The sequence below is a fragment of the Pongo abelii genome, chromosome 6 (genome assembly GCF_028885655.2).
Source record: "Pongo abelii isolate AG06213 chromosome 6, NHGRI_mPonAbe1-v2.0_pri, whole genome shotgun sequence".
In the NCBI taxonomy this organism is placed as follows: domain Eukaryota; kingdom Metazoa; phylum Chordata; class Mammalia; order Primates; family Hominidae; genus Pongo; species Pongo abelii.
In genome coordinates this window covers 42,579,370-42,604,528 of record NC_071991.2, presented here as the reverse complement: position 1 = coordinate 42,604,528, position 25,159 = coordinate 42,579,370, and the positions used below count along the sequence as shown (strand labels likewise).

Here is a 25,159-nt window from a genome sequence, read left to right as displayed (position 1 = left end):
TAACAAATCCACCTACCATAAAGACTTCATTATTTTTAAAATTAAAATAGAGGTTTTTTTCTCTGATTACATAAATAATGCATACTGATTTTAAAATAAGAAAGAGAACAGAAGATTAAAGAAGGAAATAAACATTGCTCAACATCCTTGCCACTGAATGCAAACAACTGTTTCTATTTAGATGACACTTTTCAGCTATTGAAACTTCTCACTCTCTATTTCCTCTTCACACAGGCTATTTTTCCTACACTTCCTTCCCATCCTTTTTAATAATTCATGCTAGGGGAGGAGTGTCTGGAGGGCATTGGGTGAGGGTGTCAGTGAAGTAAGACTGGTGTGCTTTGGCAATGGGGAGCTGGAAGATGGATGGACAGAACATGAGAGTTTGTTACATATTCTCTACTTTTAAATATGCTCGAAAATTTCTTTAACACAAAAATTTAAAAGTATTCTGTAGTTAACATTCCTAATATATGCATACTAAATTACAATAAACAAAATATTAAAATATCACCAAAAAACCCAAATTCTACTTATTTCTATTTTATTTATTAAATAAAACAGAGAAAACCACTGATGAGGCGGAAGCCCTTTCAGGATCTTACTGGACTTAACACGCATGCCCTGCCTTCAGGGCGCAGGCTTCTGAGTCTTCAGAGTACAGAGGGGCAGTCTGCTCATTCTCTTCTCCTTCCTTTCCCTCTGCATTTTTCCATCTTCTGGTATTGGGACAGGGAGGAGAGAGTAGGGAAAAAGGTGTCGCCTCCCCTCTTGGGTGCTTCCGCTTCCGAGTTTGCTTGCGTCTCTGTGCGCCCTGACAGGTGTGTGCTGCATTCCTGGTGGCAGGTACCGAAGGCGGCGCCGGGGCATGAGTATCAGTTGCTTAACCCCACAGTACCCCGGGATCCATGTTGCATGTAGGCTCAGGCTTCCAGTGCCATCCTGCCCTCTGCCCCCTCTCTCTTTTCTCCCCTTCCCTGCTTCAAACAGGTACCACGGGTGGAGCAGCACAATAAATAAAATTAAATAAATTAAATCAAACAAATTAAATAAATAAAATTAAACAAATTAAATTAAATAAGCACAGTGGAGGATGAGCCTGCCTAGATCGAGGTACTCATCCTCTTTCCCTCCTTACAACGCGGTTATTGGTTTGTTTCGGTTACTGTTTTGTTTTGTTGTGGGGAGCCATCCTGAACCTCTTCCTGAGGAGAAGCGGGAAAGTTGCACCGCCCTCCACAAGGCTGACTGAGTTAGGACTGGAAGCCTTCCCATTTCTTATGGGTTTACCATTTATTTGGCCCGCAGGGCGCCCTGAGGTGGGAGGACTACCTCTGGAGAGCCAGGGCCGCATGAGCGCCTCTATTCCTCACTGGATCTCAGGGACTGGGAGCCTCTTTCCCACTGCTTTTGTACCTGGTTGCCAATTCTGCCTCCACAGGAAGTTGTCGCTCAGCCTCTTCTTCCACTGGCCCTGAGCGTACTTGGCAAAGTCCAATTGCCTGGAGGTAAGTTCCTCCCCAGAGTTCCTGTCTTCAAGCATCATCTCTTGCTGCTCTCACCGTCTGTTTCTCCAAGTCTGTGTTCTGTTTCCATACAGAGTGGGAGATGAAAGAGGAAAGGAGCCGCAGAGAAAACAGCGGCAAAACTATCCTTTGTTCTTCCTTGGTAAAACGATGAACTAATTCATACTCAAATGATAATGGTTGCGATTTATCATGTCTTCCTACCAGTGTTCTGCAGATTGTCCCCGGAGGATTGCCACCTCAGGGCATGGAAAAGCTCCTTCTAACTGAGCATGAGAACTGGGTCTTTTCCCATGAAAGGAGCAGAAAGACGATGAGGGTTGCTGCATAGTGACTAACTATGCATTCAGGAGTCCAAATGCTGTTTGAGTCCTGCAGTAGTAGTGTCTACTAAGTAGTAAATACTTCCATAAACCTCAGTTCTCTTTTCTGTGAAAGAAACGAGTACCCTTCTCCCAGGGTTGCTGTGGGGGATTAATTGAAACGATGCATGTAAAAGAGCTTTGGAAACTGTAATGCATTTATGCAAACAGGAATTGTAAAAGCCCTTCAGGGCCCTGAGATGGTAAGATATTATACCATGGAGCTGGTTTTGCTTAGTTAAATCAAGAGAAGTTTTGAAAGTTAGTAAGATATGAGATTTATAGGCTACCTTTTGTGGCCTTGATCCATTTTATACTTCTTCTAACTCAGCACTTTGGGGACTTCAAAGAGGAGTCTACTCACAGAAAAAGTGCACAGACCAGAAAAGAAGAGTCAGGAAGCTCTTGACCGGTTACCTCCTCCACATGGCAAGCTTCCCCTCCCTGCATCGGGATGTGGTGAGCTGGCCTCTCTCTTATTACTATCCTAAGGGCAGGCCAGGACTCTTCCTGGGGGAGCATCAGGAAGCTGAATTCCACTTGTGCTTGCGTGTAACAAACCACAGGCAGACTTTCTTCTCTTAGCTGGTTCGGGCACCCAGGCCCTTGGACTCACTGTTTATTGTCACCTGGCACCAAGGTTTTAGATAGTGCTGTAATCTCTCCTCACTCCTTTTAGTCTGAGAGCCATGGATTGCACTGCAGGTCCTTTATTGCCATCGTAGTATAACATATGCACTTGTGAGGAAGGACTTACACACAGTGTCTCTCCTCTTTATATTTTGTGTAGCTATAGCGTAACTACTTCAGAAGTGGGCAATAGTAAGCTTTGGACAAAATCCACCACTTGGCTTGAATCTTAAGGTAATATTGTGTTTGTCACTGACTGAACAGTTGAGGGGATAATATTCTCCCAGTGATATGCAATGATCATGCCTTTCAGAGTAGATGTTCATTGGCTCCACAAATTCCTCATGAACTCCTACCATGTGGCCACCTTGGTGTGAATGCTGAGAATATGACTGTGACTAAGACCAATGGAGTCTTAGTCACAGATTACTGGGAGAAGACAGACCTTAAATAATTATACAAATGCATAATTAATTACAAGTGTAACATGTGCTATAATTAGGGATGTCAGGTAAGATACCAGACAGTTAAATCTGAATTTCAGGTAAATACTTGAAACTTACTTATACTAACAGAGTATATACCGTTTGTCTGCAATTCAAATTTAACTGGCCACTCTATATTTTTAGTTGCTGAGTGTGACAACCCCAGCAGCTATGAAGGGGGTGCAGGATGCTGTAGGAACATATTTACAGTAAGTCTTAAGCTTGTCTGAAGGTAACAGTGAAATGGACAACTCAGGGGCTAAGAGTAGAAGAAGCTGACGAGCCATTATCGGTTAACTATAATTTAGTATTTTTAAGAGAGAAGTAACCTCCATACACAGCTAAAGAGAAAACATTGACAAGATATGGACAAGGTTTGTCCAGCAAGCACTCGTAGGTAGGAAGCTGATTTCTAAAATTTAATATTGCCATATAGGGTGATTTATAGATTGCACCATGGAAAGGTTTTATGGGAAATTTCCATGCAGAGCTCCAGAGCTCAGGGCAGGTGTAGGACTATGTTCCAAGAAAGTCCGGAAATGCTCACACTGACCAATTACTGCAAATCCTCTGCTCACAAAGGAGTCCTTGAGAAAGAAAGAAAGGCAGGTGGACACATACCATTTTCTCCAGGCAAGACCAATAGCCAAAAAAAATAAAAACAAAAAACCCTGCAGCCTTAGCTTCCATGGAAGAATGCCTGTTTCACAGTGCATTTACTTTTCGGTCTGGAGCCTCCAGGGCTGGCGTGCCTGAGTGCAAAGCCCCTTGGAGGCGGGTCTGAGGAAGAACCCTCTGCAGTGTAGGGGAGGGTAATAGCAGAGCTCTACTGGGGGTTCGTGCGTGGGCCCAGGCCCATTCTCCATCCTGCCTCCAAGGCCTGGAGCACATCCTCTTGGGCCTTTTCCTTTCCCTCCTGCCTTCTCCTTCACTGAGCTCTCTCCATCTCCATAGGTCCTGATCTCCTTTTGTATTTGTCTCTTATGTTAAAAGAAAAACCTTAGACTAGTTAAATGTAACAGAGTGTAATTGAGCAAAGAACGATTTGCTAATCAGGCAGCACTCAAACACGAATAAGTTCAGAGAGACTCCAGCACAGCCGTGTGGTCCAAAAATATTTATGGACAGAACAAGGAAAGTGACCTACAGAAAACAGAAATGGGTTAAAGCAACAGCTGGTTTTTGCCTTATTTGAACACAGTTTGAATAGTTGGTCATCTTTGATTGGCCAAAACTCAAGGCACAAAAGTAGGTTACAGTCTGTTGATACATCCAGTTAGGTTAAAGTTCACTATGTACTGAGAAACCTTTAGGCTGAACTTAAAATATGTGAAGAGGCAGATTTAGGCTAAACTTAATTTAACACTTGCTTTTTCCCTTCTCTTTCCCCTTCCCTTTGCTGGTCAACCTATGAGATTCAGGTATTTAACACAATATCTGCTTATTGTTTGAGGGCAGCAGCATCGCCCATTCTTAACCTTAAAAAAAGAACTGAACTGTTCTATGAAGAAAACCTAAAAATGAAATAAAGGTGTGGCCCTTAATTATTAGCTATGGTTTAATTCTTTCTCTGTAAGTGGTCCTCCCTAGAAAAACATTCCTTTTTTTTCCTATTGTAGATAAGGCCTAAGACCTAACACGGAGTTCAAATCACAGGCATGGAAAAAGAGTCATTCAGAATATACCACACAAGTTTAACTTTCACTTTTATCTCCACCCAAACATTTATTACTCTTTAAAATTCTTAATTATAATGTGATGCAACTGGTTAGGAAAAAGCTGTATTCACGCAGTATTGATATGCAGTGCTACATTTCTTTAACAATACCCAAAAGACCTATGTTAAATTGGATTTCTATAAAAATCAGAAAGGGAGGGGTGGACAATACAGTCATCCCTCACCACCTGTGGGAGATTGGTTCCAGGATCTCCAAGATTCTCACATGCTCAAGTCTCTGATATAAATGGCATAATATTTGCATGTAACCTACCGACATCCTCCAGTATACTTTTAATCATCTCTAGATTACTTACAGCACCAAATACAATGCAAATGCTGTGTAAACTGTGGTTATACTGTGTTGTTTAGGGAATAATGACAAGAAAAATAGTCTGTACATGTTCAGCACAGCAGCCATGCATTTTTTTCCAAATATTTTCCATCCCTGGTTGGTTGAATCTGTGGGTGCAGAACCCGTAGATACAGAGGATCTATTCTGTGGAATGAACCATGCACAGTGAGTGGAAATAAGGAATCATTCTCACTAAGTACAAATTAAATCATTGGCCAATCGGGGCTTAAGAAATATCTCTGCCCTCTCTGCATTCTTTCTTTCTATCATCTGCCCCAGTGTCAACTGATAATCCCTTTTCACTTTTCACATCTGACTATGTCCCATATCATTCCTTTCGAGGAAGCAATCCATTCCTTGTAGCATGGTGTTCTGGCCCCAATTTTTTTTTTTTTTTCCCTACAGGATGATTGTTCTTTCTGCCTCTGGACCTGTTTATTTTCCAAGCCTGGCTCTTCAGCCTTTTGTGAATTCTAAAAACCAAATATGCTTCCAATGAGCCCCCTATGACTTTATAAGGTAAACAGGGCCTATTTCTGTTGCTTGCAATAAGAAAGACTGATTCACCTGCTTAAAGTGAAGTCTATTTTGTTCTTCTGAATGTCTTCAAAAGTGATAAATTTAGATTAAGCCTCTGCAGTATTTTCTGCATATTATATTTAATGGTTCATTTCATTTTTTATTTAATTATACAAATAATGCACAAACGAGTTCACATTATGAAATGATCAGAGGTAAGAAGAGTTCCTCTTCAGTGACACTCTCTTGATGTTAGGTCTCCTCCAGTGTGCTGGAACCAGCTCCTACTAGCTCCTCAGAATTGCTGTTGAATTTTCAGGGATTTCTGTGAGCTGGTTGCGAAATATAGCCATTACGGGTGGGAACCACGGGGAAGTATTTACACCACAGAAATCGGCAAATGCTACAAATCCATTCTTGTTTTTCTTCTCTTGAAAGCTGTACAGACCATTATGCTGCTCATGTTGTTTTCTAATTTCTTTTTCTTACATAACCTAAATGTACCATGAAACTTACCCTGTTGACATACACAACACTTCCAATTCATCCCTGTCACCTAGAACAACAGTGCTTATTGTGGCCTGAGACCCCATGGGAGTTGCTGAGCATCTCAGACTGCCTGCGAGGTCCTTGCTTTTCCAGTGATGTGTCTGTACAGGGCAGCATTTTCTTCATATACTTTAACTAAAACAATATATCATGGCGGATTGACGCAGAAGCAGATATGAGAATCCAGCTGTCTTCTATCAAATCATACCTAGAGACAACACAAATGTAAAACAACATCAGTCTTCCCTCTAAAGTTCATTTGTATAGTTATTTTTCATGTTATTTATGTTAAAGTGAAACAGATTTATTATTATTTGTAAATCAATTAGTAAATAAATCTTTAATGTTTGTTAGTTTTAATTGTTAATACAAAAAATATTGATAGTGTAACCCACATAAATAAAAGTTTTTGCAGGCCTCAATAATTTTTAAGAGCATAAAGAGCTCTTGAGATTAAAAAGTTTGAAAACTGCTGTCATGACCTTTTGGTGTGGCAGCTGTCAGACACTGCAGACAGCCTCATGGTCTGGAGGGAAATTCTCTGTGTGCAGTCAGGTCTTATGGATTGTAAGATTCCACATCACTCATTGGTGGACAAAGCGTCTCACATCAGTTGAAGGTACTGATAAAAGCATTGCTGTCTGGCTGTGAGGACAACCATTATATTTAATGATTCATTTCATTTCTCTTGGAGAAGGACTACATCTCAGGCAGGGCATTCTCCTATGAAGGGAGTCAGCAGTCTCCCTGAGATGGAGCAGCCCCTCTGGTGTAGACCAGGTACATTTAGCCTAAAGACACATTGTCCTTGGTAGGCTGCTTTTCAAGGATCTGTAAAAATGGGGGGCTGGGTGCAGTGGCTTATGCCTGTAATCCTACCACTTTGGGAGGCCGAGGCAGGCAGGTCACGAGGTCAGGAGATTGAGACCATCCTGGCCAACATGGTGAAACCCCATCTCTACTAAAAATACAAAACATTAGCTGGGCGTGGTGATGCATGCCTGTAGTCCCAGCTACTCTGGAGGCTGAGGCAGGAGAATGGCTTGAACCCAGGAGGCGGAGGTTGCAGTGAGCCGAGATTGCAACACTGCACTCCAGCCTGGGCAAGAGAGTGAGACTCCATCTCAAAAACCAAAAAACAACAATGAAAAACAAAAACAAAGCAAAGCAACAAAAACAGCTAAGAACTGAAAAGTGAATCATGCCAAATATGAAAATATAAAAGGAAAGGACCAAATCATACAAAAAATAATCCTAAAATCAAACTCATAAAAATGTGTTCAAATTTGGGGCAGAAAATGCATATGGGATGCATGTGTCTATCCACGTTTTTACTATGATGTGGAGAGAGCCTCAGCAACTAAGACTGCTTAAGTTTTACTGAAGTTTTTTGATAGCCTATTTGCAGATTCCAGGTGGAGTAATATTTTATGAGATGTTCCTCTGCATGTGGTTCATATCATTGCTGTGACTTTGAAGTTTAGGTGCTTTATCTAGGTCATCAGTGACAAACACCTAGGCTTGCAGAATTGCCTACTACGGGATTTTTAAAAGATTTTTCAAAAATTGATTTCGAAACTTTGTCCTGATGATGGGAGGTATAAGTAGTTTTAAAAAGCCAATATGGAGATCAAATGACCCACAATGCCCACGTGGCACAGTTTTGGTTGACATATCAGTGCTTTGGTATCCAGACATCATCTTTCCAACATGAATTCTTGCAAGTCTTGAGCTCCTCCTTGCTCTTCCTTGGAATTGCAGATGCTCTCCTGCACGTGGTCTTTCCCTTTGCATTTATTTGTCCTGGATGCTCTTCCTCGCTTCTCACCTCCATGTCTGCATGTTTCATTCATTCCTAAGCTAATTCAAATATTCACTAAAATGCCTTCTTACTGAGGCCTTCCCTGGCCACACTACCCAAAATCAACTCCTCCTCCTAATGCTTTCTAACTATCCCCTTTCATTTTCACTTTTTGTTTCTGGCCTTCTCTTATCATCCTTCTTCCCACACTCTGCTAGAATATTCCCATCAGTAAGGCAGGAATTTCTGCCTTCTTTGTTCACTGTGGTCTCCCCAGCATCTAACATGGTAGATGTTCAACAGATGGATTGACTTAATGAATAAAATCAAACTTTACTAATAGGATATTATTTCTTTTTGATCGTGTAGTTCTACTTTTAGAGGAAATGAGGAAAATAGTGGAAAGGGGTAGCTTGGAGCACCCTGGTCTCCATACCATGTTAATATCTCCAGGTGCCATAGCTAACAGGGACTGGATAGAAATGAGAGGTGCAAGGATGGGGAGAAGACAAAATCACTCTACTTTGAGGAACACTGGGAGGGATGGTTCTTCTTTGAGTCATCTGTCAGTGTATCTTCCAGAGCAGGAAATGCCCCTGGTGATGAATTCTTGCCAGCCCAGCAGGTTTTGATTTTGGAATGTGTTCATGTTCCTTGTAGGGGGAGAATGGGTAGGTAACTTCTCTATGTCCCTGCTTTGAGGCAGCTCCAAATTATGTCTTAGAAAATTTGACTCTTACGGGTGCTTTCTTGGGTTCAAGAAGATGTGACAAGGCATTCTCTTTAGAGGTGTGTTGACACGTATCATCCCCAGCCTACGTAATCGGTTTGTTACAGCTCATGGCTCTATTTAACTGGCAGCATAAAATAACTGTTCTTGAGGGCTAACGTGAAACTCATGGATTTTCAATGGCTATCAGAAGCTCAGTTGAGAGAAACAGCATTTAGAGAGGGCTGCCTTAATAAATCATTTCTCTAGATTCATATTTCTCAAACTTGGCTGGGCATTAGATCACCTGGGCATTTGTAAACATATAGACAGCTGGACTTTTGCTGGGCTTTTCAATGGAATTTTTACTGGGAATCTGATTCAGCAGGTCTAGAGCTATCCCAGGTATCAGCATTGTTAAACATCTCCATGGATGTCTTTGTTGAAGAGCCAGCTGTGAGAATTACTGCAAATTAAAATGCCTAAGTGGGGGCCAGGCAGGTAATGTAAATGAGTTATGCAGATTAGTGAAGACTGGACAATATATTGTCTATCCCCTGGCCCAAAGGGGCAGTCTGGCACTCGGTGCCAACTAATTGCAACCATTTGAATCCGCTGTTGCCAGGTCTTACCATTCTTTAAGGAATGCTGAAGTATCTGGATTTTTATGTGCAATTGTCCAATTTTTATGTTTGCTCAATTTAAACTCCCCACTATTGTGGCCAAACAAAATATACTTCAGGCCAAATGTTAGCTCAAGAGGAGTCTGTTTGCAACCTCTGCAAAATCTTCTCTTGGTTAAAGCCAGTTTGCTAGAGAGCCATGTTCCTGGACTGCATGAACTGGCTCTCCACTTAGTAGTTTTTATAGAATGGTGGTGTATTCCCATATTAGGAGAAAGTACAAGAACAGCCCCACCAAGATGAATCACGTTGTTCATTGTAGCACTGCTATAGGGGCATTCCTTGTTACACTACTGTTATCCTCTTTCTGACAACTCTGGGGGAAATGTGTTCCCAGCCTTAGCATGAGGACAAGCTGAGGCTCTCCTGAGTGGCTGCTTTGCACTGTTCTAAGGACACTCTGAATGATGTAACTGATCATACTCCTCTCTTTCATTGGGTTTTATAATTCTTGGAGCCATGTTACATCTCCTGATTTTAGCAAGAATATAAAATGATATGGTATGTATTTTTTCACACTGATTGAATTCCTGTTTTCACTTTGTAATATTATCTTGTTGATTCTCTATATTTTCAGTCTTACTTCTATCTTATCTTGCTATGTTTGCAGGTATTTAATTAGATATCTTAATTTATTTTTGAGTGGATGTAGAACAGGTGAAAAAATAATAAATATTGAAGAAAATTTCTGATTCCCCCCTCCCCCTTTCTTAGAGACAGAGTCTTGCTCTGTCACCCAGGTTGCAGTTCAGTGGTGCAATCACAGCTCACTGTAGCCTTGAACTCTTGGGCCCAAGCAATCCTCCTACCTCAGTCTCCTGAGTAGCTGGGACTATAGGTGTGCACCACCACACCCAGCTAATTTTATTTTTTACTTTTTTGTGTAAACATAGTAGGGGTCTCACTTTGTTGCCCAGGCTGATTTCGAACTCCTGGGCTTAAGCCATCCTACTGCCTTGGTGTCACAAAGTGCTGGAGTTACAGATGTGAGCCACCACACCCAGCCTGTTTTGTTTTAACATAATGCAAATATCATTTGAGGTTTTTGAGAGAAGACAGTCAGGAAATAACACCTCAGTGTCCAGCAGAGCTTAAAGCATTCTATATTATGCCCAGAGTGAAAGCAAAGTATCTGCAATATTTATGCATTTTCACACTTATCTGCATTAATTAGAGTCTGTAGGATTAATCTGGATTTAGCATGACATGGGGACGTCAAAGCCTATTTATAATTAAGTTCTAGAAACCATCATTACATTTTTAATGTCTCAAAAGGAATGCCTATTTAAATTTTTGAAGGATACTACAAAATTGTCCTGGATGATTTGCGTCTCCAACTCTCTCCATCTCCACAAGAAAGCGTGGACATTAGCTTCAGCCTTGTCTTCACCAGCACTGAATAGCATCAACCTATAAAACATTTCCACAATGTTTTAGGTGATAAGTTGCTTTCATTTGTTGGTGAACTTGAACATTTTTTCCATACATTTTTTGGCCGTTTTTATTTCATCTTCTTAAAATTTTTTTCAAATATTTTCCAGTGTTTTGATTTTTTTTTACTAGGTTGTATGTGGCTCTTTTATCCTGTAAAACTAAATATGTAATTAGTAATAGGTAATTGGTACTATGTTGTAAATATTTCTATCTCTTGGACACTGGTATTTTAATTTTACAATAACAAAAGATACCATAAAGTTTTGTTTTCATGTTGTCAAATCTAACATTGCTTTAATTCCGAGTATTTTGCTCTGGAAAATCATCCCAAATAAAATAGTGGTAAAATATGATAAACTATAATAAAATAGTTTAAAATTTTATATGCAAATGCAAAATTACATATTTCTGTTTAGTTTTTAAGTCCATTTGGAATTTATTGTTGTAAGTCATTGTGGGTTAGGGATTTTATTTTCAGTTTGATAATCACTTGTCCTAACATTATTTGTTGTTCAAACAGCTCCTAATTTTTCTGCCATTTATATTTTAAATTTATTTATCATTTTTAAAAATCACAAATATATTCATTGATTTGTTGAATAAAATCAGTAATACAAATCAAAGACAGCCCAAAATATTGAAACTTTTTAAAGTAATGATTTGTTTTGACAGTAGAAGGGAATCGCATTCAGGTTATTTTGCTTTCGGCAACCAAATCTTATAAGTACTGTGATGCATATTTGAATTATCCAATACATTTTGATAATCATTGTTACTTACAGATAATGTGGTTTGGATTAAAACAATAAATAAAGAAAATCAATTTTGGTGATGCTTTGTTTGAAGAAATATTGTAATTGAAAAATCATTTTTATTTAAAAGGGGGGCATGTTTGGAAAATTATCTGAGATGTCTTATGAAGTTTTTATTACATGCCAATTGATATATTTGTATAATTCTATGAAATTATGTATCACTATATTCCCTAGAACATGCTTCCTATGTGGTTCCATTTTTTAAACTTCAGTTATATATTGTTGGTCTTAATAACCACTTTGTCTTATTTTTTGAAACTTCCACAGTATTTTACAAATCAACTTGCTTCATCAGTGTCAGGAACATGGTCAAAGTCATCGAGCGTTTGCAAAAAAGAAGGCTCAGTGAGGTTAATGTAGAAGTAGAGAAACTGAAAGCTCTGAGATATCTTAGGAGTGAAGAAGCATGACACCTTTGTTTTGGAGATGGTGAGTTGAGGTCTTGAGTTTAAATAAATATAAAGGACTATATTTAACGCATGTATTAAAAAATATATATATATAGCTTCAGTTCATTCATTTTAACTTCTGTATAGATTCTTGCATATGAATATGGTATTATTATTTATCCATTTCCCTCAGGCTGTTCGTAATTTTTTACTGTTACAAAAATACTATACCTCCTTGTACCTATCTCCTTGAATAATTATATGGAATAATCTTCTAACACAGTGGTCCCCAACCTTTTTGGCAACAGGGACTGGTTTTGTGGAAGACAGTTTTTCCATGGACTCTAGGGGGATGGTTTCAGGATGACACTGTTCCACTTCAGATCATCAGGTATCAAATTCTCATAAGGCGTGTGCAACCTAGATCCCTTGCATGCACAGTTCTCAATAGGGTTCAAGCTCCTGTGAGAATCTTATGCCGCTGCTGATCTGACAGGAGGCAGAGCTCAGGGCCTTGTTTGGTGCTCACCTCCTGCTGTGTGGCCGGTTCTTAACAGGCCATAGACCGGTACTGGTCCATGGCCTGAAGGTTGAGGACTCCTGCTCTAATGCCTATAGCTAGAAGTATGCAATGTTAGGTGTTAAGGAATATGCATTTTCACCTGAATGCATATCACCAGATCGCTCTTCTAAGCAGTAGTTATGACACTCAAGTAATGAATAACAACTAATTTCTCTAATATTTGATATTTTCAGTTTTTATTTGTGTCAGACTTGTGTGTTAAGAAGTATATCACTGTTATTTTACTGTGTTTGTCCTTAGTTGCAAGTAGTTACATATGTTTACTGACCATTTGGTGTTCTTCCACTGACAAACAACTGTTCATATTATTTGCTTATTTTTCAACTTTATTGAGGTATAATTGGCATACAATAAACTGCACATATTTTAAAGTGTAAAATTTAGTAAGTATTGGCATATGTACATATCTATAAAACAATCACCACCCATCAAATTAACGTAATGAACATACTCATCACCCAATATGTATGTATGATCTATCACCCACAGACATACTGTATGATTAAATTTATATAAAATTCTAGAAAATGCAAACAAATACATAATGACATGAAGCATATCAGTGGTTGCTTGGGAATGGCAGGGTTTGCAGGAAGACTGAGAGGAAAGGAGGAGATGACAAAGGGGGGACCAACTCCTTCTTCTTCCGTGTAAATTTTAGAATGTTATTCAAATGTCACAAAACTATATTTTTGGAATTTTGATTGGAATTGCATTGAGTTCATATATGAATTTGGAGAGACTAACATTCATGCAACATTGATTTTCTCCGTCCGTGAATGTTTTTTTCTTCCATTAATTTATTTTTATTATTTATTTTTATTTTTGTAGAGACAGAAGTCTTGCTATGTTGTTCAGTCTAGCCTCAAACTCCCGGCCTCAAGTGATCGTCCTGACTCAGCCTCTCAAAACACTGGGATTACAGGCATGAGCCACAACACTCAACCTCATTATTTTATATTTTCCACTAATGTCTTGAATATAATTCTAAAAAAGTTTCCTAGGTATGCTCGAAGTTTTGTTTCTATTGTGAATGGGGTTCATTTCTCTCTTCCACATTTTAACTGGTTATTTCTGATGTATGAAAATGCTATTGACATGCGATTTGGCTATTAAAACTGGAAACCTTAAAAGGCAACTGAATTTTAATAGGTTTTTTTTAATACATTCTTAATCTTCCTATGGAGACAATCATGTTGTCTGCCAATAATGACAGTTTTGTGTCTTCCTTTCAAATCCCATACCTCTAATGTCTGTTTTTTTTTCCATCGCATTGGCTAATAATTCTTGCACCGTGTTGAATAGTACGTTTTCCTTAATTTGGAGAGAATGCGCCTGTAGTTTCACCAAGATCATAAATAATACTGGGTCAGACTCAGTTCAAATTTGTTTTCAATTTTAGTTTCCTATAAAACCATAAAGCAAGCTCGCTAAGAAGATAAGTAACCCCATTAAGCCCATGCAGATTCCCAATGACTCCTTTATTACTCAGAGATCTGTGCCTACGTTGGTGGTTAATTCAGCTATGCGAAGTGAGAAATCCATTTGTCAGTGGACCTCAGAATCGTTAGTTCAGTGCCTTATTTACAGTAAGGATGAAAGAGGGGTCATATTAGGCCCAAGCTCTATCTCTTGTCAGGTAAGAAATTTTTCCTTTCAAGTACTCTGTTTCATTCTTGAGCATTTTATTTCTACTGTTTCACCAGGGCTGCAGTGCCTTTGGTCATGGACTGCCACATTAGGTTAGAAATTTTATTTTATTCATAGTTGGCTAATTTAAAAAAATAACTTAGTGTTTTTATTAATTATAATTTTTACAAATTAAAATAAACATATACATTTACAAATATATTAATGGGGCAATTTATATCAACAGGTGTTTTGTTCTGTTTTGTTTTTTGAGATGGAGTTTTACTCTTATTGCCCAGGCTGGAGTGCAATGGCACAATCTCGGCTCATCGCAACCTCTGCTTCCTGGATTCAAGCGATTCTCCTGCCTCAGCCTCCTGAGTAGCTGGGATTACAGGCATGCGCCACCACACCTGGCTAATTTTGTATTTTTAGTAGAGATGGGGTTTCTCTATGTTGGTCAGGCTGGTCTTGAACTCCCAACCGCAGGTGATCCACCTGCCTCGGCCTCCCACCAAAGTGCTGGGATTACAGGTGTGAGCCACGGCGCCGCCCGGCCTCTTTTTTTTTTTTTTTTTTTTTTGAGACAGAGCCTCACTCTGTCACCCAGGCTAGAATGCAGTGGCGTGATCTCGGCTCACTGCAACCTGCGCCACATGGGTTCAAGTGATTCTCCTGCCTCAGCCTCCCAAGTAGCTGAGATTACAGGTGCCTGCCACCAAGCCCACTTTTTTTGTATTTTTTGTAGAGGAGGGGTTTCACCATGATGCCCAGGCTGGTCTCAAACTCCTGGGCTCAAGCGATCTGCCTACCTTGGCCTCCCAAAGTGCTGGAATTACAGGTGTGAGTCCTCGCAACTGGCCAAAATTATATTTTCTATAATTTTAAGGTATTTTGGAAAGAAAGAGAAAGAGGTGAAAGAGGGAGGGAGAGAGGAAGAAGAGATAGAGGTTTGGCCACTCTGACTGCGTAATCTCCATGTCATTTACTGTGATGATACTTAATTTTGAGCATTTATAATCTTTCAATAAATATATACATGTCTTCTCGTAACATACTTACAAGGCAGGTACTATTAATTTAGCTATTTAAAAATGAAACTTTAAAAACTAAGATTTAATTAAAGTTGTGAAATAATTTTCCAAAATCATTACAAATAGAAAATTTTGAAGCCAAGATGCCAATTTTGTTTTAAACTCCATGTATATAATACATTACCTCTAAAATGTAATATATACATTTGTAGTGACCTATCTAATACCATATATGACCAGATATATAAAACATATGGTAGGCATATCATAATACCCATCATATTCTATATTCTGAATGACTAAATGAATCAAGACATAAGAAGGTTTCCCTCCCCTCTGCAGGCAACATTAAATTTCTTGAGTCCAGGCTAATTAAAGATAAAACTATGTTATAAGTAATATCCAAAGAAACATTAAGAAAACTCCAAACCTTACAAAATATTTTAGTGCGAGTAGGGCAGAATCTCATCTGAGTCCTCACTGGGGCACAGTGCGTCATTCTGGATTAGAATTAGGAAAACTTAAAATGACACAAAAGTCCATAATTCAGTGTTTTACTTATGTACTTTTCCTAATTTTCTTTTCCCCGTCTTATTCTACCTCTCAGGAGGAGGTTTATAAGAAAAATTTTACTTTGGGGGAAAATGAACCCCTTTTCCTGGCACTATTGCTATCAGTAGGATTCTGACCTTCGGAGATCACAATGCCCATTGCATCCTCACCCAGTATCTGCCCTCCTCTCCTGCCTCCTCTCTGCATCCCAGTGGCCATGTGGGGCTGAGATGATCTGGAGGCTGCTAAGAAGCTCTCCAGGGCAGCCTCTGGAGCCCAGACCAAGCACACCATATAGAGCCCCCTGAGAAACCACAAAAGTTAGCTTTGGTGTCCTTTTGCTCCCATAGCCTTCTCTGATGCAAAGTCAAAGGCTGTTCAAATCACCGAGGGCTTCTTTAGTATGATACTCCATTTTTAATCACTTTTGCCCACAGAGATCAGCCTGATGTTCCAGAACTTCCAGACTTTCTGTTCTACCTACAACTTCTTTCTACCCTTATCCTGTTGTCCAGCTCTGATGAACAAGTGTGGGGGCAGAAGGAGAGTTGCTTGATTCAGGCCAGCACTGTGACCTAATAAAATGGACTGGAAAAGCACATCAAGGGAAATCCTGCTCTTTTCTGATCTCTCACTCTATGCCAGGTTCTGCCCAGAGGCCCCTTTCGGGGAAGAAGGGCTGACTTGGACAAGTGTCTCAGTAACCACAGTCAGCAATTTGGATAGAAGGAGCTATTACAATGGCAGGCATTGCTACCCGACGTAGGAATAGATTCAGAAACTCAAGAGGACAAGCCAAGGCAGAGTCCATCAAGGAAAAGAGCACGTTCTGATGGAGGAAGAAGAACTAAAAACATCGTGTCTAAAAGGCCGAAGGGGTGGGCACCATGGTGCCTGAAGCATCATAGGCCCAGGCTGGGGTGAGTGTCAGGGTTCACAGAGCCTTCACAGTAATCCTGTGAGGTAGGCATTTAGCCTCATTTTACAGATGAGGGACCAGTTGCTCAGAGTAGTTCAAGGTACTTCACCCTGTATTTCTCCAGGCCAGACATTCCTCCGGTCTTCAGATTTACTATAGACATCTCCACTTGGAAATTCCATGTGAATAATAAATGCAATATATTGCAATGTATAAACATGGTGCATGTCCTCCCACAAGCCTGCTCCTTTTCTAGTCATTCTGGAGCATTCCTTCTTTCTCCACGAGCACCTATAATCAGACATCAAGTTCTCTGACTTAACCATTTACGTATTTTTTTGAAGCTGCCCTCTCTTCTAGCATTGCTTTCATGGACCTTATTGAAAACTTCATCTCTCACCTGCCAATTTCAGCAGCTTCCTCATGAGTGCTCCTGATTTGAGCACTTCCTCCCTACAACTGCCAGAGTTATCCATCTAAAATATAGGTGGGAACAAGTGAGTCTCCTTCTTAAAACACCTCTGTCTTCCTCTGGGCCACTCAATCTAATTGTTTAAGGCTGGGGCGAAACCTCTGTTCTTTCAGGAAATTTCCCTGGCCCCTTCATGACTGTTAGCCTGTCTCTTTCTCTGCATTCTCATATTACCCAGGGTGTATTGCTGTCATAGGCAATGGGGATCCTGAGTGAAAATATTGAAGTAAAAGGGAAGGGATGATTATACTGATGATTCAGATGAATGGCAAGCCCCCAAAATTCTTAAATGTGGGGAAAAAAAGGGAAAATAATTTCAGAAGAACAGACTGAGTTTGGAAAGGCTAAACTTTAAATCTAAGATGAAAAGAGGACTAAAAACTTCTGGGAAACCGAAAGTGGCATAGTGGAATGAAAATTAGCATTGGAAGCAATGTGGAAGAGAACGCACATTGTGAAAAGGAAACGACAATTGTTGAGGATAAACTGGAGTTCCCTCGGGTTATAGAAAAAAAGAGAGAGGATTATTGATTTAGGGTTTTCTTGTTTGTTTGTCATCCATAGCACATGAATAGTAGTAATTCCTTAAGAAACTAGAAAAAAGAGAAAGATGTATTAAATAAATATATGCATAATGGAAGAAAATTTCCTGTGCTGAATAAAGAGCTACATACGTAGATTTCAAATACTTTTTATAAGACAAAGCTGATAAAAAGAGACTTGCATTTAGAGAAGTCTTGGCAAAAATGCTTCAACTATAAAGAAAAATAAGGAAAGTAGGGTTTTTTGTTTTGTTTTGTTTGTTTTTCATTTGAGAACAGTAATTAGGCAGCTTTCAGACTTATTTGTAACTCTGATGACAGAACATATGGAAAAGACCACAGTGTATTTGAGGAGAGTTTGTGCCCCCAAATCGTATATTCGATGCAAACCTTGTAATGTTTGAAGGCAACAAGATTAACAGTTTTAGGAAGTGCAAAATACATGTATGAATAAAGAAACAAACAAGGTAAGACATAGGAGCAATCTCAGTAAAATTGAGATGCAAATTAATATTAAAAATTAAGAATTTAAAATGTATGTGTATGACATATATGAATATGACATATATGAATAATATGTCTGATAATAAGCACTGAAATCTGTTAAACTATAAATGTTTAAATATTTATTTTAAATAGATTTAAAAACTAGATACCAATTAATTTTTGATATATGAATATCATATGATCAAAACAATACTAGAAACAATAATAATTCTGTTCCTAAAATTTCAGATTATGTCAACAAAAACCAAGAAGTGAGTAAATAAAGAGTAAAGGCATAATAAATTTATCCATCTTACTAAGGGGATATGAAAATATGCATTAGATTTTTACTTGGCCAATCAGACAAATATTATTCCAAATTCAATTTTGAAAATATTATTACTATTACCATCAAATAATAGAATGTATACCTACATAAATATCACAAATAAAACCTAATAGAGTAAGTATAAGTCTCCATAAGTAATAAAAGAGTTAATATTACTTATAAAGATACTAAAATGTGTTTTAAAAGAAGACAAAATTCAAGCACAAGCATTCTAGCAGCAAACCTAATTTGTTTAAATGCCACGATTAAGAAAACAAATTGTGTAACCTCCACAGGTCTCCAAATCAGAATCAGGATCCTGATAAGAAATGAGTGGGACCTGGAGACCCAGGATGGAATGACTGAGTGGATGAGCCTGAGAATCTTGAATCTCAAACTTCCCCTTGGGCCCCTCTGGCTGGCAGATGTAACCTCCCTCCCCTTGCTGGAAGGGAGCACGTTTATCCTGCAGACCTCAACTGAGGCCAAGGTTCCACAAAAGGATGTCCTGTTCCTCGAGGAGACCAGCTAGGCTCTTAGTGGCAGGTTGATTCTATTAAATCCCTCTATCTGGGATGCAGGTGTGACTTCTACACCATATATGAGTAGTCCCCCTTGACTCTGCCATCACTGCAATCCAGTGGCTTACAGAATACCAGGTATCTCACCATGGAATCTTATATAATGCTCTGGACCAAGAGACTGATTTCATTATCCTGTAGTTGCAAAAATGGATATGTGACCATAAGGATCCACTTGTTTTATCTCATTGCACAGAATCAACAAGATTTACAGAAAGTTGGAGTAACCTCTTAAACACTCAGCTAAGGGTCTGCTTTGAGGACCCTGCAGATTGGACACTGTCCTCTAGGTTGCAGTACATGCAGTAAACCAATGGCTGATCTAAGGTGCTATAATCCTATTAGAAGACACGAGCTCAGGAACCTAGAGGTGGAAGTGGGATTGGCTCCCCAACTTGCAGAATATTATATTGCTAGATTAGATATTCTGAATCCCCAGGTTGGGGTTGGGGTGGATGCTTCCACCAGGAGACATAGTATGATGTTCCTTTGAACTTGAAGCTATGACTACCACGTGCCCCTGACAACAAGGATAGGTTCTGAGAAACATGTCACTAGGCAATTTTGTCATTGTGCATCATAGAGGGCACTCACACAAACCTAAGTGGTAGAACTTACCACATGCCTAGGCTACATGGTATAATCTATGGCTCCTAGACTTTAAACCTGCACAGCATGTTGCTGTACTGAATACTATAGGTAATTGTAACACAGTAGTATTTATGTATCTAAACATATCTAAACATAGAAAAGGTATAATAAAATAGGGTATAAAAGATAAAAAATTGTATTCCTATATAGGGCACTTACCATGAATGGAGCTTACAGGACTGGAAGCTTCTCTGGGTGAGTCAGTGAGTGAGTGGTGAGTGAACGTGAATGCTGAGAGCATTACCATATGCTACTGTACACTTCTTAAACAAGATGCTCTTAGGTTACATTAAATTTATTTTAAAAATGTTTTTTCTTAAATAATAGATTAACTTTAGCTTACTGTAATATTTTTACTTTTTAAACTTTTTGTCTCTTTTGTAATAACGCTTAGCTTAAAACACACATTGTATAGCTGAACAAAAATATTTTCTTTCTTTATAGCCTTATTCTATATAATTTATTTTCTATTTTTAAATTTTTTTATTTTTATTTTTTAAACTTTTTTGTTAAAACCTAAGATAAAAACACACACATTAGCCTAGGCCCACACAGGGCCAGGATCCCCAATATGACTGTCTTCCACTCCCACCACTTTTCCCACTGGAAGATCTTCAGGGCACTAACTCGCATGGAGCTGTCATCTGCTATGATAATAATGCCTTCTTCTGGATACTTCCTGAAAGACCTGCCTGAGGCTGATTTACAGTTTTTGTTTTTCCTCATGAGTACAAGGAGTACACTCTAAAATAGCAATAAAAAGTACAGTATAACAAATACATAAAGCAGTAACATAGTTATCATACTTATCAAGTATTATGTACAGTATGTAACTGGATGTGCTATGCTTTTATATGACTGGCAGCACAATGGGTCTGTTGACATCAGCGTCACCACAAACACATGAGTAACGCATTGTGCTACAATGTTACGGTGGGCTATGATGTCACTAGGTGATAAGAATGTTTCAACTCCATTATAATCTTACGTGGCCACTGTCATATATGCAATCCATCACTGACTGAACTGTATTTCATAAAGCTGTGTTTCATGAAGCTGGACAGAACGTCCCCTGAGATCCTATGAGTGCTAATTTGATTGGTTTTCTTTCTCTGTGTTTCTGATATCTCATTGCCAAAAAAATATCTCCATACAAGTCTTTATCTTGGGCTGTGCTTTCAGGCTATGACTCTTGGAATGTAATAATTTTATTCAGATTAACAATAGAGCAGTTCTCAAGATTTTGGTTTTAGGATCCTTTAAAATCCTTTTTTGAGGATCAGATATACAATATATACAATATAGCATACAATTTTAATAATTTTATTCAGACATACAGTACAACAGTTCTCAATATTTTGGTTTTAAGACCCTTAAATATTTTTTTGAGGATCCTTTTATGAGGACTTTGGTCCTCGTGATTATACTTTAAGAGTATGATCTTTAAAACTAATGACCCCAAAGAGCTTCTTAATGTGATCTATATCTATTGATATTTACAACACCAAAAATGAAAATTTGAAATTTTTGCATTCGTTTATAAATTCATTTAAATATATTAGTAAATTCATTCCATGTCAATGTAAATAACGTTTTATGGAAAAGAAACTATGTTTTCCAGAACAAAGTAAAAAACTTATAAGAAGTGTGGCATTGGTGGCCGGGCGCGGTGGCTCACGCCTGTAATCCCAGCACTTTGGGAGGCCAAGGCGGCGGATCACGAGGTCAGGAGATCAAGATCATCCTGGCTAACACAGTGAAACCCCGTCTGTACTAAAAATACAAAAAATGAGCTGAGCGTGGTGGTGGGCGCCTGCAGTCCCAGCTACTCGGGAGGCTGAGGCAGGAGAATAGCGTGAACCTGGGAGGCAGAGCTTGCAGTGAGCCGAGATCGTGCCACTACAGCCCAGCCTGGGCGACAGAGCGAGACTCCGTCTCAAAAAAAAAGAAAAAGAAGTGTGGCATTGGGTTATTTTTTGCAAATCTTTTAAATGTCTGGCTAAATAAAAGACAGCTGGCATCTCACAGTTGCTTCTGTAGTCGGTCTTTGTAACATGTTGTTTTAGTTGAAGTATCTGAAAAAAAATCCAGCCTCACAGATGAGATGTAGTTAGAAAAGGGAGGAGTGTTCAATAGCCTTTCCAGGTAATTGTGGATATTCTTTGATACAATACCAGAACTCCGTAAGTGGTAGTTTCTTAAAGGTTAGTTGTAATGTAAAATCTGTACTTTTATCAATGAATTTTTTTGTTCTGTTATATTAAAATACATTTGGTTTATCTTACAATTTAGATGGATCTTTTACCTCTGTGTGACTTTATAGTTCCTGTACTGGTCAATTTGGACAATATTGGTTTTCCTTGAGCGATGCAGACCTTTCAAATATTGGCACATTTTATTATATAGTATAAAGAAGCACATTTGTTAAGCACTCACTGCTTGCATCAGCAAAGTCTTTAATTATCAAGAAGCTGCCAAGCTCACTGTGGGGGGTACAAGTTTCCCAAAATTATAATTTTTATTTGAAAACTTCAGGTTATCATTGGCAACAAATATTGTCAGTTGTTTTTCTTGAAATGACAAGCTCACCTCATTCACTTTCAAGAAAATGTCTGACAAATACCTAGGTCTGGATAATTACAGTTTTTCAGTTGTTCTTTCAAGTAAAAATGATGCTTTATGAAGAAAAGTGGTTAGTTCAGTTCATGACTGAAGGAATCTCATGTATTTTTCCTGAAGACAATGTTCCTACTCGTGTGAGCAATAGAAGTGCTTTCTGCAAACTTCCTGTGTCATCGCAGAGAATACTGAAAAGACTGACTCTCCAGGATAGGTATAAACAAAATTAATCTTTTGCCTCATCAAGGCAAAAGGTTTTAATTCTTATGTGAATTTGACTTTTTTTTTTTTTAATTGTGAGAGTATGGAGATGAAAACAGAGTCCTGGTTTGCCCCATGGCCTTGATGCCCTGTCATCCACAGCTGCCTATGCAGTCACTGCTAATGTTCACACAGTGGGGGGACCAATGACTGCTTATTATGAAAATAGTTTTAAATTCTTAGATTCCCTGAAAAATTTAGGGGAAATACTAGGAGCCCATGAGCCACATTTTGAGAACCACTGATCTAAAATACGGTAAGTTTTCTTTTTCCTTTCCCATACTTTCTGAAAGCCCAGCAATTAAAGCAAAACAAACACATGAGAAAACTTACTTTGAATGCAACATGTAGATATTTTGACCCTCGAAAATATCTAGTCAGCCATGGTGTCAGAAAGAGAAGTCTGCTCCATTCTTTGCTGTGCCCAGATTTGTTTGTCTTTGTAAAACACAGATCTGATAATATCACTCCCCAAATAAACCCTTCCTGGATTTTCTTTTTCTTTCTTTTAAAAAAAAGTTTAAGACAGTCTCCCTCTGTCACCAGGCTGGAGCGCAGTGGCGCGATCACGGCTCACCGTGGCCTCAACCTCCTGGGTTCAAGCAATCCTTTCACTTCAGCCTCTCAAGTTAATAATGTTTTCATTTTTTTGTACACATGGGGTCTCATCATGTCACACAGGCTGGTCTTGAACTCCTGGACTCAAGCGATTCTTCCTCCTTGGCCTTGCAAAATGCTAGGATTACAGGCATGAACCACTGCACCCAGCCTCTTCCTGGATTAACTATCTCACTGAGGGCAAAAATAAAACTCCTTTGTTTTCTCCTAATGCCCTTCATCAGGCTCCTGTGTATACTCCAAATACTTTTGCTTCCTTCCCTTGAAATCTCTGCTACGTAGTTGATTTCCCTTTGCTTGAAAACTCCTGTCCTCCTTCCAGGTCCCAACCTTGATGGCTTCTTTGCCATCCCAAGCCTGATGAGACCCTCCAGTGTCCTCAGGGCTGGGGCTGTGGCATCTTTCCCAGTGGCTTGTGATTTCATGTTTAATTATCTATTTTCTTCACACTCTGTAAGTTTACTAAGGCAGTTTCTTGTATTCTCACTGCCTGTCAGAATGCCTGGCACACAGGAAAATCCGGCTTCTTCCACTTCTCCCTAGATGAGGAATTTGGTACTGGAGGCTAGTGGGGAGCAGGAAAGCTATATGCATCACTCAGATTCCATAATTTCCAACATATTTTTATTACAAAATCAGTAATCAATGCTAATTGTAAATAAGCAATAGATATGTACATTACATATATATGATAGTCACATGTAGATTTTAAATAATGCAATCATGATTGCATACTTGCGGTTTTTATGTCATGCCTAAAAGATATGTACATTACATATATATGATAGTCACATGTAGATTTTAAATAATGCAATCATGATTGCATACTTGCGGTTTTTATGTCATGCCTAAAAGGACTCTCAGCTACCAACGGTACAAAACATTCTCTTTTGTTTTCTTCCCAGACAAGGCCGTTAAGGTTTTACAGCTCGCTGGTAAGCCAAGACGTCTGTCTTCCCTTCTTCTTATGTGATGTTTCCTGCTATGACCAAGCCAAACACAGTCCTCCAGCTTTGTCATAAACACAAGCAATGACTTTGAAAAGTCAGGCGCATTCTCCTGTCAGGATTGTTCCTAATTATTTTTGGTTTGGAACAGAGCAAAATGTTTTTGGTGGAAATTTGAGAGGAAAAAGTCACACAACTAGGTTTTTAAACAACCTGAAAACTTCGTGTCTCTCTATCAGAAATCAGGCAGATGAATGTGAGTTAAATCAAGATAAATTTTGAATTTTTAAGCTTAATTTTTCAATAATTTCTTCTAGAGATTATTAAGAAAAAAAGCTTCATTAATGTTTTTATTTTTACTTTCCTCCCTTGAGTTCTGAAATTCCTTGCATTCTCAATAGCTGGAAATAGTAATTTTCACCACTGTCATCATAATTAAACATAATGTGATAATGGTTAAGATTATGAATCACTGTCTTAATGAATGGTTATTATATTGCTCATTATTATGGCGGTTGCTATGATTATTATTTTGGGATTATAGACCATCCAGAAATGGCAAGTTCTTTCCTAAGATAATTATTATAAATAATGACAAGGATGCCAATAATAATATAACGACAGATTTCTTAGTTTTTGGGCACATAAAATTACCTTACAGGTGAGACTCCCTAAAAGCTCACCCAGTATTTTTTGTATAGAAGGCAAGGTAAGAAATGATGAGTAAGAGTGTGATGTTTCTCACTACCTAAAACTTCTGTATACCAAAAGAGTAGAAAGTTTTATAAATGTAACATGAATTTATCAAATGTCTATTTATGAACTACTCTCTGTGATAAGTGATGTGGGTCAGAACTGTTAAATTTTTCATTTCTGGTACTATAGTGATTTGAGTAAAATGCAAAAACAAGTAAAAACAAATTTAAAAAGACCAACCAAAACCTGAAAAAGAGGACAGAGTAT

The 25,159-nt window shown here is 38.7% G+C and overlaps 2 long non-coding RNA genes across 5 annotated transcripts in view; one reads left to right on the top strand and one right to left on the bottom strand.

Moving 5' to 3' along the window:
• Positions 1-5,726: 5,726 nt before the first annotated feature.
• LOC129060327 (uncharacterized) lies at positions 5,727-20,649 on the bottom strand. 3 transcript variants are annotated; one of them, XR_008526934.2, is made up of 4 exons: positions 19,911-20,159; positions 15,656-15,720; positions 6,111-6,351; positions 5,727-5,926 (listed from the first exon to the last, which is right to left on the bottom strand). It is a non-coding gene; the product is annotated as an uncharacterized LOC129060327 (long non-coding RNA). The 3 variants fall into 3 exon arrangements; XR_008526932.1 differs by lacking the exons at positions 15,656-15,720; positions 19,911-20,159 and adding an exon at positions 20,558-20,649; XR_008526933.1 differs by lacking the exon at positions 15,656-15,720 and having other exon boundaries at positions 19,911-20,580.
• Positions 19,689-25,159, top strand: part of LOC129060328 (uncharacterized) — a 79,573-nt gene continuing 74,102 nt past the window's right edge. The window contains exons 1-4 of one of the 2 annotated variants that reach the window (XR_010140841.1): positions 19,689-19,799; positions 19,902-19,946; positions 22,491-22,584; positions 24,155-24,184. This is a non-coding gene — a long non-coding RNA (uncharacterized LOC129060328). The remainder of the gene's footprint in view (positions 19,800-19,901; positions 19,947-22,490; positions 22,585-24,154; positions 24,185-25,159) is intronic. The other variant, XR_010140842.1, reaches the window with a different exon arrangement.